The 12,012-nt window shown below is 42.0% G+C and overlaps 1 protein-coding gene across 4 annotated transcripts in view; it reads left to right on the plus strand.

Moving 5' to 3' along the window:
* The window catches only part of SHANK3 (SH3 and multiple ankyrin repeat domains 3), a 614,328-nt gene that overhangs the window by 554,902 nt on the left and 47,414 nt on the right, over positions 1–12,012 (plus strand). The gene's annotated exons all lie outside the window — the stretch shown is intronic.

The following is a 12,012-nucleotide window of genomic DNA, read 5'->3' on the forward strand; positions in this document are numbered from 1 at the left end:
AGGGGAGTAGAGAAGGAGATCTTGTGAGGATCGGAGGTTGCGTGCAGGAAAGTACAGGGAGACGAGGTCACAGATGTATGGAGGAGACAGGTTGTGGATGGCTTTGTATGTCATGGTTAGGGTTTTGTACTGGTGTCTCTGGGCAATGGGAAGCCAGTGAAGGGATTGACAGAGGGGAGAGGCCGGGGAATAGTGGGGGGACAGGTGGATTAGTTGGGCAGCAGAGTTTAGAATAGATTGGAGGGGTGCAAGAGTGTTCGAGGGGAGGCCACAGAGCAGAAGGTTGCAGTAGTCAAGGCGAGAGATGATGAGGGCATGGACTAGGGTTTTTGCAGATTCATGGTTGAGGAATGAACGGATTCGTGAAATATTTTTGAGTTGAAGTCGGCAGGAAGTGGAAAGGGCTTGGATATGTGGTTTGAAGGAGAGATCAGCGTCAAGGATTACCCCGAGACAGCAAGCTTGTGGGACTGGGGAGAGTGGGCAGCCATTTACTGTAATGGATAGGTTCATTGGGGGGGTCACGTGAGATGGGGGAAAGATGATGAATTCTGTTTTGTCCATGTTAAGTTTCAGAAATCTAGCGGAGAAGAAGGATGAAATAGTGGACAGACATTGAGGGATTCTAGTTAGTAGGGAGGTGATATCTGGTTCAGAGATGTAGATCTGTGTGTCATCAGCATAGAGATGATACTGAAAGCCATACAATAATAATACAATTCTGTATGGACAATTTGCGCACAAAACTCAGTGTTACTCATCAGAGAACATGCCATATAGCAAATTTCAAACACGCACCACTGGTCACAGGTTTATGCTGCATAAAAAAGTACAGTGGGCATGAGATTGTTAATAATAAAAATAAAGACAAAAGACCATAAAAAAATAATCACATTTGCAACAAGGTTTTTTTTTACTTAAATAAAAGCATCTGTATTTGAAAGCATACAGCATACATACTATGTGTTGTTGTACTCGTAATGACCTGTGCAGCCGAGTTATGGCATCTTAGGTGAACTGTAAAAAGCTAAAAAATGAAAAAAGTTTACACCATTATAAAAAAGTACAGTATATCAATGTATATAACACAATCAATGGTCAATAAAATACACAGGTTATACAGCTCTGGCAAAAAATTAAGAGACCACTGCAAAATGTTCAGTTTCTCTGATTTTTCTCTTTATAGGTATATTTTTGAGTAAAATGTAAATTGTTGTTTTATTCTATAAACTTCTGACAACATGTCTCCGAAGTTCCAAGCAATACATTTTGTATTTTTTTTTCTGAAAAGGAGAAGTGGTCAAAATAAAACCCCCCAGTGCTTTCAGACCTCAAATAATGCAAAGAAATCAAGTTCAGAACCATTTAGAAACAACAATACTAATGTTTTAACCCAGGAAGAGATCAGATCAATGTTTTGTGGAATAACCATGATTGTTAATCACCTTTCATGCGTCTTGGCATGCTTTTCACTAGTCTTTCACGCTGCTTCTGGCACAAACATGTAAGCAGTTTTTCTTTGTTTGATGGTTTGTGAGTATCCATCATGCTCTTGATTACATTCCAGAGGTTTTCAATGGGGTTCAGGTCTGGAGATTGGGCTGCCCATGACAGGGTTTTGATCTGGTGTTCTCTTAATTTTTGCCAGAGCTATATACCGTATATACTCGAGTATAAGCCGAGATTTTCAGCCCATTTTTTTGGGCTGAAAGTCCCCCTCTCGGCTTATACTCGAGTCATATACCTGGGTGTCAGCAGGGGAGGGGGAGCGGGGGCTGTGTAGTCATACTTACCTGCTCCCAGCGCGGTCCCTGCAGTCCCTGGCTTCTCCGGCGCTGCAGATTCTTCCTGCACTGAAGCGGTCACATGGCACCGCTCATTACAGAAATGAATAGGCAGCTCCACCCCCATAGGGGAGGAGCCGCATATTCATTGCTGTAAATGATCGGTGCCATGTGACCGCTCAATTACAGGAAGAAGCTGCAGCGCCGGAGAAGCCAGGGACTGCAGGGACCGCGCTGGGAGCAGGTAAGGGGAGCGCAGCGCTATAATTACCTGCTCCTCGCTCCGGCTCCGTCTGCAGCGTCCTCTAGCAGTGACGCTCAGGTTAGAGGGCGCTGTGACGTAGTCAGTGCGCGCCCTCTGCTGAGCGTCAGTGCTGGAGACGGAGCCGCAGAGGAGCAGGTAATTATTGAAAGCGCCGGCGTCCTGAGAAGAGAGGTGAGTATGTGATTTTTTTTTTTTTTTTATGGCAGCACCAGCAGCATTCTAAGGAGCATCTATGGGGCCATAAAGGTGCAGAGCATATATGGGGCAGCATTCTAAGGAGCACCTATGGGGCCATAAAGGTGCAGAGCATATATGGGGCACAGCATTATAAGGAGCACCTATGGGGCCATAAAGGTGCACAGCATATATGGGGCACAGCATTATAAGGAGCACCTATGGGGCCATAAAGGTGCAGAGCATATATGGGGCACAGCATTCTAAGGAGCACCTATGGGGCCATAAAGGTGCAGAGCATATATGGGGCACAGCATTCTAAGGAGCACCTATGGGGCCATAAAGGTGCAGAGCATATATGGGGCACAGCATTATAAGGAGCACCTATGGGGCCATAAAGGTGCAGAGCATATATGGGGCACAGCATTCTAAGGAGCACCTATGGGGCCATAAAGGTGCAGAGCATATATGGGGCACAGCATTATAAGGAGCACCTATGGGGCCATAAAGGTGCAGAGCATATAAGGGGCACAGCATTATAAGGAGCACCTATGGGGCCATAATTGTGCAGAGCATATAAGGGGCACAGCATTATAAGGAGCACCTATGGGGCCATAAAGGTGCAGAGCATAAATGGGGCACAGCATTATAAGGAGCACCTATGGGGCCATAAAGGTGCAGAGCATATAAGGGGCACAGCATTATAAGGAGCACCTATGGGGCCATAAAGGTGCAGAGCATATAAGGGGCACAGCATTATAAGGGGCATCTATGGGGCCATAAAGGTGCAGAGCATATAAGGGGCACAGCATTATAAGGAGCACCTATGGGGCCATAAAGGTGCAGAGCATATATGGGGCACAGCATTATAAGGAGCACCTATGGGGCCATAAAGGTGCAGAGCATATATGGCACAACATTATAAGGAGCACCTATGGGGCCATAATCAACGGTGCAGAGCATATATGGCACAACATTATAAGGAGCACCTATGGGGCCATAATCAACGGTGCAGAGCATTCTATATAGCACAGTTGTATATGGAGCATCTATGGGGCAATAATGAACGGTATGGAGCATCTATTTTTATTTTTGAAATTCACTGGTAAATGCTGCATTTTCTACCCTAGGCTTATACTCGAGTCAATAAGTTTTCCCAGTTTTTTGTGGCAAAATTAGGGGGGTCGGCTTATACTCGGGTCGGCTTATACTCGAGTATATACGGTAGTTAGGAAATGCTACACTATTATTTTTTATTTTAATCTGTGAAATCTCAAAAATCAATACATTATGGAAGGAAACTGGAATTGAAGGGTTAATCTGAAAACTTTTTGGCATTTTCTACCACACTTAGAGTGTATATTCAGGGCTCACCAGCTTCCTTATGTGTCTCTCTGGATTCACAGACGAGCTGTTCCGCTCAGCAGACAGCGTGGGTACAGAGGGAATGTGGGCACAACCTTTTATAATTAGTGTTATTTTAGTAGCTCTTTAACTCCTAGAAATTGCCTTTTACTTAACAGTTTTTACAAGATTTATAGAAGGCAATTTTGTAATGTGAGATTTTATTATTATTTGTATGTTTTTGTTATATTAATTGTTTAATGAGGTAATTTGTATATACCATCCCACTGGCAGGCAGGTTTTAATGCCAGAATTTGCTTGATTTTCTCTTTATTTCTGATGAAGAGAGATTAAACTATCCATGATACTATGTGCTTTTAAGGACCAATGATAATAATATGTTTAAGCATCTGCTAGATGACACCTAAGGCCATGTTCACATGTTCAGTATTTGGTCAGTATTTTGCATCAGTGTTTCTAAGCCAAAACCAGAAGTGGAACAGTCAGAGGAAAAGTATAATAGAAACACATGCACCACTTCTGGATTTATCACCCACTCCTGGTTTTGGCTTACAAATACTGATGTAAAATACTGACCAAATACTGACAGGGTGACGGCAGCCTTAGGCAGAATTCAAATGCTTGAAAGACAGATAAACCTATATTATCACTTTAGTAAGATTCAAAGTGACTTGACAAAAGGACCCAAGATGATACTGTTATATTTTCTGCAGTATTTTGGAGTGGGCCATATGTACAGCTCACACCGCACTACACACAAAGCCTGTAGGCCCCATACACATTACATTCTGCCAGTGGTCTGATATGTATGGAGGGCACTGTCTCACTGATGGGGGGATGTGATCATGTATATCCGATGTTTAACTGCTGATCTCACTGTCCTCCCATAGATAAGCCGTGGGCCGACATGTCACACGGTGGCTTTCTCATAGAGAACACCGGGGCGCTCAGTTGAGCTCTTGTATATGGGAGAGTCAGATGTTGGCTGAACGATGGGCTGAAGCATCGTTCGGCTGACAGCTGTCAAGTGTGTATGGCCAGCTTAAAAGTAACGCCTCCAGTAACGGCACATCTATACCTAGTATAATCGTGATTCACTGTTGTTTTGAATTGTAGTGGTAGTAAGATCAATTCTAAAACTACTTGTCTTAACATTAATTATATCTGTAATATTCATAAAGACAGATTTACAGTTGGCCTTGCCTCCTAGGGTTCAGTGGTGCGGACTGTGTTCCCAAACAGTCTTGTGATGTATTCGGAATTACACCGCACACCATGCTGTGCCAGAATCTGGAAACTGTATAGATCAGGTCTACCTCCAAAGAAAAATAATTACTCTGTCTAAACATTATTACCATAACATGAATGGATAATAGCGCCGTAGTGTTACTAAATAACACCATACTGTGACTTGTTAGCACCATAGCACAATAAATAATACCACCAAACCGTCAACTGGATAACACCACCATACTGTTTATGACCAAAAATATATGTTGTAACATCAAAATAATCACGTACTGTCAGTGAGTATTACCGTCATATTAAGATTGAATCGTGAGCACATAGTGGTGATTTGTTAGGTCCGACAAAAAATTGGACATATGAACGGCCACATAGAAGACTATGGGTACAAGTGCTATCCGTGAAACCCACGGGTAGCACTCGTCCGATAAAAATGATTGTGTGCACGAGCACTAATAGTAGCAGCGTAGGCAGGCGGCGGCTCCTTCCTAAGCGGGGCGGCAGCGCTCAGTGTAATGGTGAGCAGTCAGCCCATTCATTTGTGGAGCAGCCCTACTACGACTCTACCACTCAGCGCTGGGCACACTGATTACACAGGGCAGGGCTCATATCTCTCCTATTTCTCACTGATTAATGCCATGACTGGTCATCACTCCCTGCCGTCCGGTCCCCAACAGTCAGGCAAGAGGAGCATGTGGTGATTGTTAGCACCACCCCTCTAGTGGCAAACACGGCCTTGATTTTGAGCATCAATTCTACTGTTTGACATATTGGTTTTATTTGAAGGAAGAAAGCTGACACAGCCGTAATCCTTCGTGCACTTAACAATGCTTTGGAATCTGATTTGCTACGTTAATTAATTCTTATGGTTATCTGCGATTATCATAAGTGTATTAAGTTGCTTCCTTTCATGTTTAAAGATCAGATGGAGTTCTCGTACATTTAATAGAAACGCTGTTTTTTTCTTTCTGATGTTGAATCATTCTGTGACATTGTTCCTTGGCTGCTTTAGGTTGTATACGACTCCAAGTTCTTTCATGTACTTACGATAAATACAGCCGTCAAAGAATAAAAAGCTTTGCTTTATTTCTCTACTGTAAACAGATCTGACAGATGCAATAAAATGCATTTAAAGGGTATTTTCAGATGAAAAGTATTTCAATATTCAATCAGCATTCATGTACAAATAAGGCGGAAAGGTTGCTAAATACAAATCAATCTCTTGGAATGTTTTCTTAATTGGTAAAGTGTAAAATGTAAACAGTCCCCGATCCCTGGAGGACTCCTGGTTGGTAGAGAAGCAGAGAGACCACTTCTGCACATTGCCACCTGTAGTGCTACATTTCATACAAGTGACATTACTCACTACATTTTCAGACTATGTTGTTGATGACACAGCTGAGGTGAGATATCTTAATGGAGTAGTGAACCATACTTGTCGTTTGTATTGAAATACGACATATTATTTTGAAGGGTCTTGATCCGATGGGCATACAACAGATGATGGGAAGATAGGTGGAACTTAATAAAAGTCATCATGTCAGGAAGGATACAATGGAACTAGAGAGAGTACAAAGGAGGGCAACAAAATTAATAAAGGGGATGGGAGAACTACAATACCCAGATAGATTAGCGAAATTAGGATTATTTAGTCTAGAAAAAAGACGACTGAGGGGCGATCTAATAACCATGTATAAGTATATAAGGGGACAATACAAATATCTCGCTGAGGATCTGTTTATACCAAGGAAGGTGACGGGCACAAGGGGGCATTCTTTGCGTCTGGAGGAGAGAAGGTTTTTCCACCAACATAGAAGAGGATTCTTTACTGTTAGGGCAGTGAGAATCTGGAATTGCTTGCCTGAGGAGGTGGTGATGGCGAACTCAGTCGAGGGGTTCAAGAGAGGCCTGGATGTCTTCCTGGAGCAGAACAATATTGTGTCATACAATTAGGTTCTGTAGAAGGACGTAGATCTGGGGATTTATTATGATGGAATATAGGCTGAACTGGATGGACAAATGTCTTTTTTCGGCCTTACTAACTATGTTACTATGTTACTATGTCATGGGTTATAGAATTATAGACTAGATTTAATGTAAAGCTCAAACCAATAGTAAAAGTGTTGGGATTCTTCAGATGTGCCCAAGGTCAGGGGAGGATTTCATAGTGCAGAAGGGAGGAATTACAAAAAATGCCTCTCTGGCCTGTTAGATGGGCAGTTGTCCAGCCAACTGCTGACAGCGCTGATGTACTCAGTAGCATTCACTTAAGCTCTTCTGAACATGGTACTTTTGTGCTTGCAATTTATGTGTCGTTAAACTGGGATGCATATGGACACCATAGATAGGGGTCACAAGTTTGCTCTGTAAGCCACAACGGACAAGGGTCCATTTACTGTACACTGTGAAATGCAGCATTAAACAACCACTAGACGGCCACATGTTTGCCGGTCGGCAGTCATTTAATCGCCTATTTACACAGGGCCGACCCTGCTTCATATCCCTTTAACAATCTGTAATAGATCGTTCAGTATGCATAGGCTGCCATTTTTGTAGGCGGCACAAGTCTTCTTTATGCAGGACAGTGTGCTGCCCAGAGCAATGATCCCTTTGTACTAACCAAAAGATAATTTCAAAACGTTTATCCATCAAATGATCGCCAGCCTGTTTAGGCCTGTTAATCTTGAAACAAGCTTTCCTAAAGTCCCAACCTGGCATACCTAGCCGTTCATATAAGCATTTTACGGGCGGCACGGTGGCACAGTGGTTAGCACTGCAGCCTTGCAGCGCTGGGGTCCTGGGTTCTAATCCCACCCAGGACAACATCTGCAAAGAGTTTGTATGTTCTCTCCGTGTTTGCGTGGGTTTCCTCCGGGCACTCCGGTTTCCTCCCACATTCCAAAGACATACTGATAGGGATTCTAGATTGTGAGCTCCATCGGGGACAGTGATGATAATGTGTGCAAAAACTGTAAAGCGCTGCGGAATATGTTAGCGCTATATAAAAATAAAGATTATTAAAAAATAAAGATTATTATTTCCCCTACAAAGGCCAGTCGTGACTCCAGATCTTATCGCTAGCCATTAGAGAAACCAGACGCCGCGATCAGCTTCAGGCTGTTAGTTTCTAATTTTCATTGTCTCCACCCAAACCGAATGCTAGTCTGCATTAGTTGCGCATATTCACTGTTTTCTTTCATGCCCATTCCTTTCTTCCATGGGGTAACTAGACAGCAGCCACTTGAATGGGTCCACTGGCTTCTTTAGCAGCCTACCTAGCCCCTCGGCAGCTTAGACATTGAGGCTACTCTCCATTCTGGGTGTCTACATTGATTTGCCCTAAAGCAAGTATAATTACAAATATGTATTTACTTCAATGGCACTTATGGACTACAGGAGGCAAATTTCTAGCTGCTTTATTATTTGTGCACATTTCTTCTCTCATTATGAGCATGGTTCCTCTTACTCCATGGTGGTGGCTGCTATCTTCTGAGGATAAAGTGAGTTCAAGTTTGCCTATGGAGTAGTTTCCTCACTAATTAGTACTTTCCTTTGAAGCAGGGAAAGTGCTCATTAGTACCTCCAGCACTGGGCAGCATTGTCAGAATGGCTGTGCTAAGAACACCTTTAAAGAGGCAGCAATTCTTTTAACATTAAATGGCACTTTCTCTTTGAAGATCTGGATGGCATCCTACACAGCTGCCTATCCTGTCTACACCGTGACCTCTCCCAGAATATACATATTCTGTAGGAGGCAACACATATGAAAAGACGGGTACATTAAAGAAGACACTAGATTCTAGATGCTTAAAGGGTAATTTCAAAAATCATCCCCATCGCGTAGGATGAGTGATAACTTGCTGATCTCTGGAGATGTGACTGTTCGGACCCCCAACAATCCCAAGATCAGGGCTTTGTAACTCCAAGAACTTGGCTCTGCATGCTCGTCTTAAAAGGAGCGTTGGGGCTTATACTCAACCTCTGCTCTATACTTTGTCAATGGGACTATAAGAAATAGCTAAGTACAGAGCTTTCTCCGGCAGTCCCATGGTCAATAAATGGAGTGGATGTCAATCTTGCTCACCTCTATTCCATTCAAGATTGGATCTGAGTGCTCTGGTTTTTTTTGTTCCAGAGCGTCAGTCTTTATATTTCTTGGGGTACCAGTGAATGGACAACCAGTGATCAGCAGGTTCTCCTTGTTTTTTGGGGTAAATAATCCTTTATAGTGGCCAGCAAATCCTGAGAATTATAGTATAACAAGGAATTGAACTCAGTCGTGTACCTCAGCTTGCAGATATAATCAGCCAGTTCACGTTGACTGTTCCTTGGCTTTCTTCCCAGCAGTCTGCTGCCACCAATGCACCCTACACCTACTGCGGATACAAAACCTTCTCTGCTAACTAAATTCCAAGGAAACGGAAAAAATACTCTGCAGCACAAATGCCTGTGTTCTTATTGCTATAGATTCACAGTATGTGAAGCTCCAGCTTTGTGTGATTTCTATGTCAAGGCAAAAAGATAATAAAGGTCATTTACAAAGATCGATTTACACATACTATTTACAAAGAAAAATGTGGATGTCAGAGGGTTAATAATAATAGCAAATCTATACTTTATACATAGACTCCGTATATGTTGCTATATGTAATAGGTAGTCTGCCGAAGCTATAACATTATATTTAGTTCATGTTAGACTCTTATCATATTCTGTTCTAGAAACAATGTTTGCATACGATTTTATAGATTATTATATTAATAAAAAAGCTATGAGCCTTGATAAAAAAAAATATAATCTTTATATAAATAGAAAAGAAAGCACAGGGAGGGGAGCAGAGAGGCTCAGAGAGGGAAATCCCATACTAAGTGTCTGAGTCTGGCTGAGCAGCAGGTGGAAGGAGCTCTCCTTGGTATTGAATCAGATCTGCAGGATAGTGTTTGGGCGAGAAGGAAGGAAAATAAGATATGAAAGTATGTAACGAAAATTCATGTAACTTTGTAAAGCCTGATCAGTTCTTATGTATATAAGAAAAGGGTTTAGTAACTCTAAGAAAGGTAGCAGAACTTACTGGAAGAATCATTGGCTTGCATGTTGTTTTTCAAAGAAATCTGTTATTTTTGCCAATAATGCGTTTGTCATAATTTACAATTTTGCTTCAAAGATTAAAAGCGTGAATGTATTACAAGATGTTTTCTTAATTCTAATTCTGAACTTAACGACAGGGGTTCAATTATTCCTCCTACTCACATAATTGCTGCTCATCCACAGACCTGTCTGCCCTGTTGCAGTAGGCTTAGAGGACTGCCAGCTCTCCAGCTCTTTCAGGTTGTTTGCCCATTTGTTATTGATAGAACTGTGTAGAATTGAGTTTATGACGCCTAACCAAGTCAAGCAGTCGTGAAATGTCTCATTTTCAAGTCTTGATTTTTTTTCGCACTTCAAGAAATCTGATGGCGCTGACTCAACACAGGGACTTTGAAGAACTTTTGGCTAATTGATCCATATCATAATGATTCTTGGTGATCTAAAATGCTTTTGTAAATGGAATAATGTTTCTGAATATTTCCCGCAATAAGAATAATAACAAACAATATACCTAACACGTGGCTGACAATCAGTTTCTAATAGACTTCATTATTTGAAAAGCATCTACAGTTGTATGAAAACGTGTTTGCCCCCTTCCTGATTTCCTATTTTTTTTGCATGTTTGTCACACTTAAATGTTTCAGATAATCAAACAAATTTAAATAGTAGACAAAGATTACACAAGTAAACACAAAATGAAGGACTTTATTAAGGGAAAAAGAAATCCAAACTAACTCCCATGTAAAAGTTCAATATAATGGGATGATGGGGCTGCACAGCCAATGCCCATCTCATCACTAGCCAAACTAGGTGTTACATGGACAGGTACATGCCACTGTCATTGCTCACTGTGCCCTGACAACAAGATCCCTTGGGTTCTGTTTATTTGTGAACGTATTTTTGATTGCTGATTTTGATTTGGTGTGGGCCTCTCCATGAATCTGCCTTATTTTTACTGTCTGCCTTGACATCTGTTTATCAGGAAGTATGAACTGTGTTAAATCTGACCTATCTTTTTGTTAGTTGGTTCTAGTATCTGTAAGCAGGTTTTAGTTATGTTTTCCGAGGACAGCATAAGGCAATGATTAAAACCTTGAATTCAGCGAAGCGTCACTTATAGGCTGGGTGCTGTTGATTACTTACAATGAAGGTTTTTATCACAAGGATATTATCATTTCTTTGATTAGCTTCTCCCTGCCAAGTCGTCCGACTCCTCGCCCTTCTGTGATAATCAGCCCACTGTAAGTAGACAATGTACATACAGCGCCTGGTGTGGGCAGGTTAGCCTTTTTCAGCTCTGCTGCATTTTATATCTAAGACCTCTGATTGTGTCACAACTGCTGCACCCAGTAAACTAAGTGACACATCACTGGGTTCAGGGTCTCTTTTACTATATTATGCTGCTCTCAGATGAGGTAGCAAAAACCTAGTGACAGATTCCCTTTAAGGTAAACTTCGTTAGACCCCTTAAAGGGGTTGTCTATAACTGGACAACTGCCTTTTTAATGCCTCCAGTGTGCTTAATAAAAGTAAAAAAAAGCATATTGTCTCCTGGACCAGTAATGCTCAATCTCTCCAAGCGCTCTGTCCCCTTGGTAATCTTATGACATTGTTTATGGCTACTGATTTAAGCAAGATTGCTGGGGGACACAGCATTCAAAGCGGAGTAGCGTTCTCCGTCTGGTAGGTAAAAATGCTTTTTTTGTATCTTATTAAGCACACTGGGGGCATTCAAAAGGGGTTGCCATATAATGAACCTCCCTTTTAAATAGGTGTACCCTCTTGTTTGGCTTGATAAAGGCCCTGCGTGACTGAAACGTCACCTGTCAGTGTTTTTTGTGTGTACAATGGTGTCAGTAAAACTTTTTGGAATGAGACTACCCAGTACCTTGGATTTTTGGATTGTCTGCAGGCAGCATGTATCAGACACTGGCTGTATGACTTCAGCCAGATATGTTTGACCTTGAAACATTGCAAGGTTTTGGAGAAAAATATACTTTGTGAGCCGCCGGGAACCAAGCTGCATAGGAGACCAGTCAGACAGCCGTCAGGTTCCGCCTGTCCACTCCCCTTCAGTGACAGGTCTCTCACTG

This window comes from Ranitomeya imitator, chromosome 4 (genome assembly GCF_032444005.1).
Source record: "Ranitomeya imitator isolate aRanImi1 chromosome 4, aRanImi1.pri, whole genome shotgun sequence".
NCBI classification, from domain to species: Eukaryota; Metazoa; Chordata; class Amphibia; order Anura; family Dendrobatidae; genus Ranitomeya; species Ranitomeya imitator.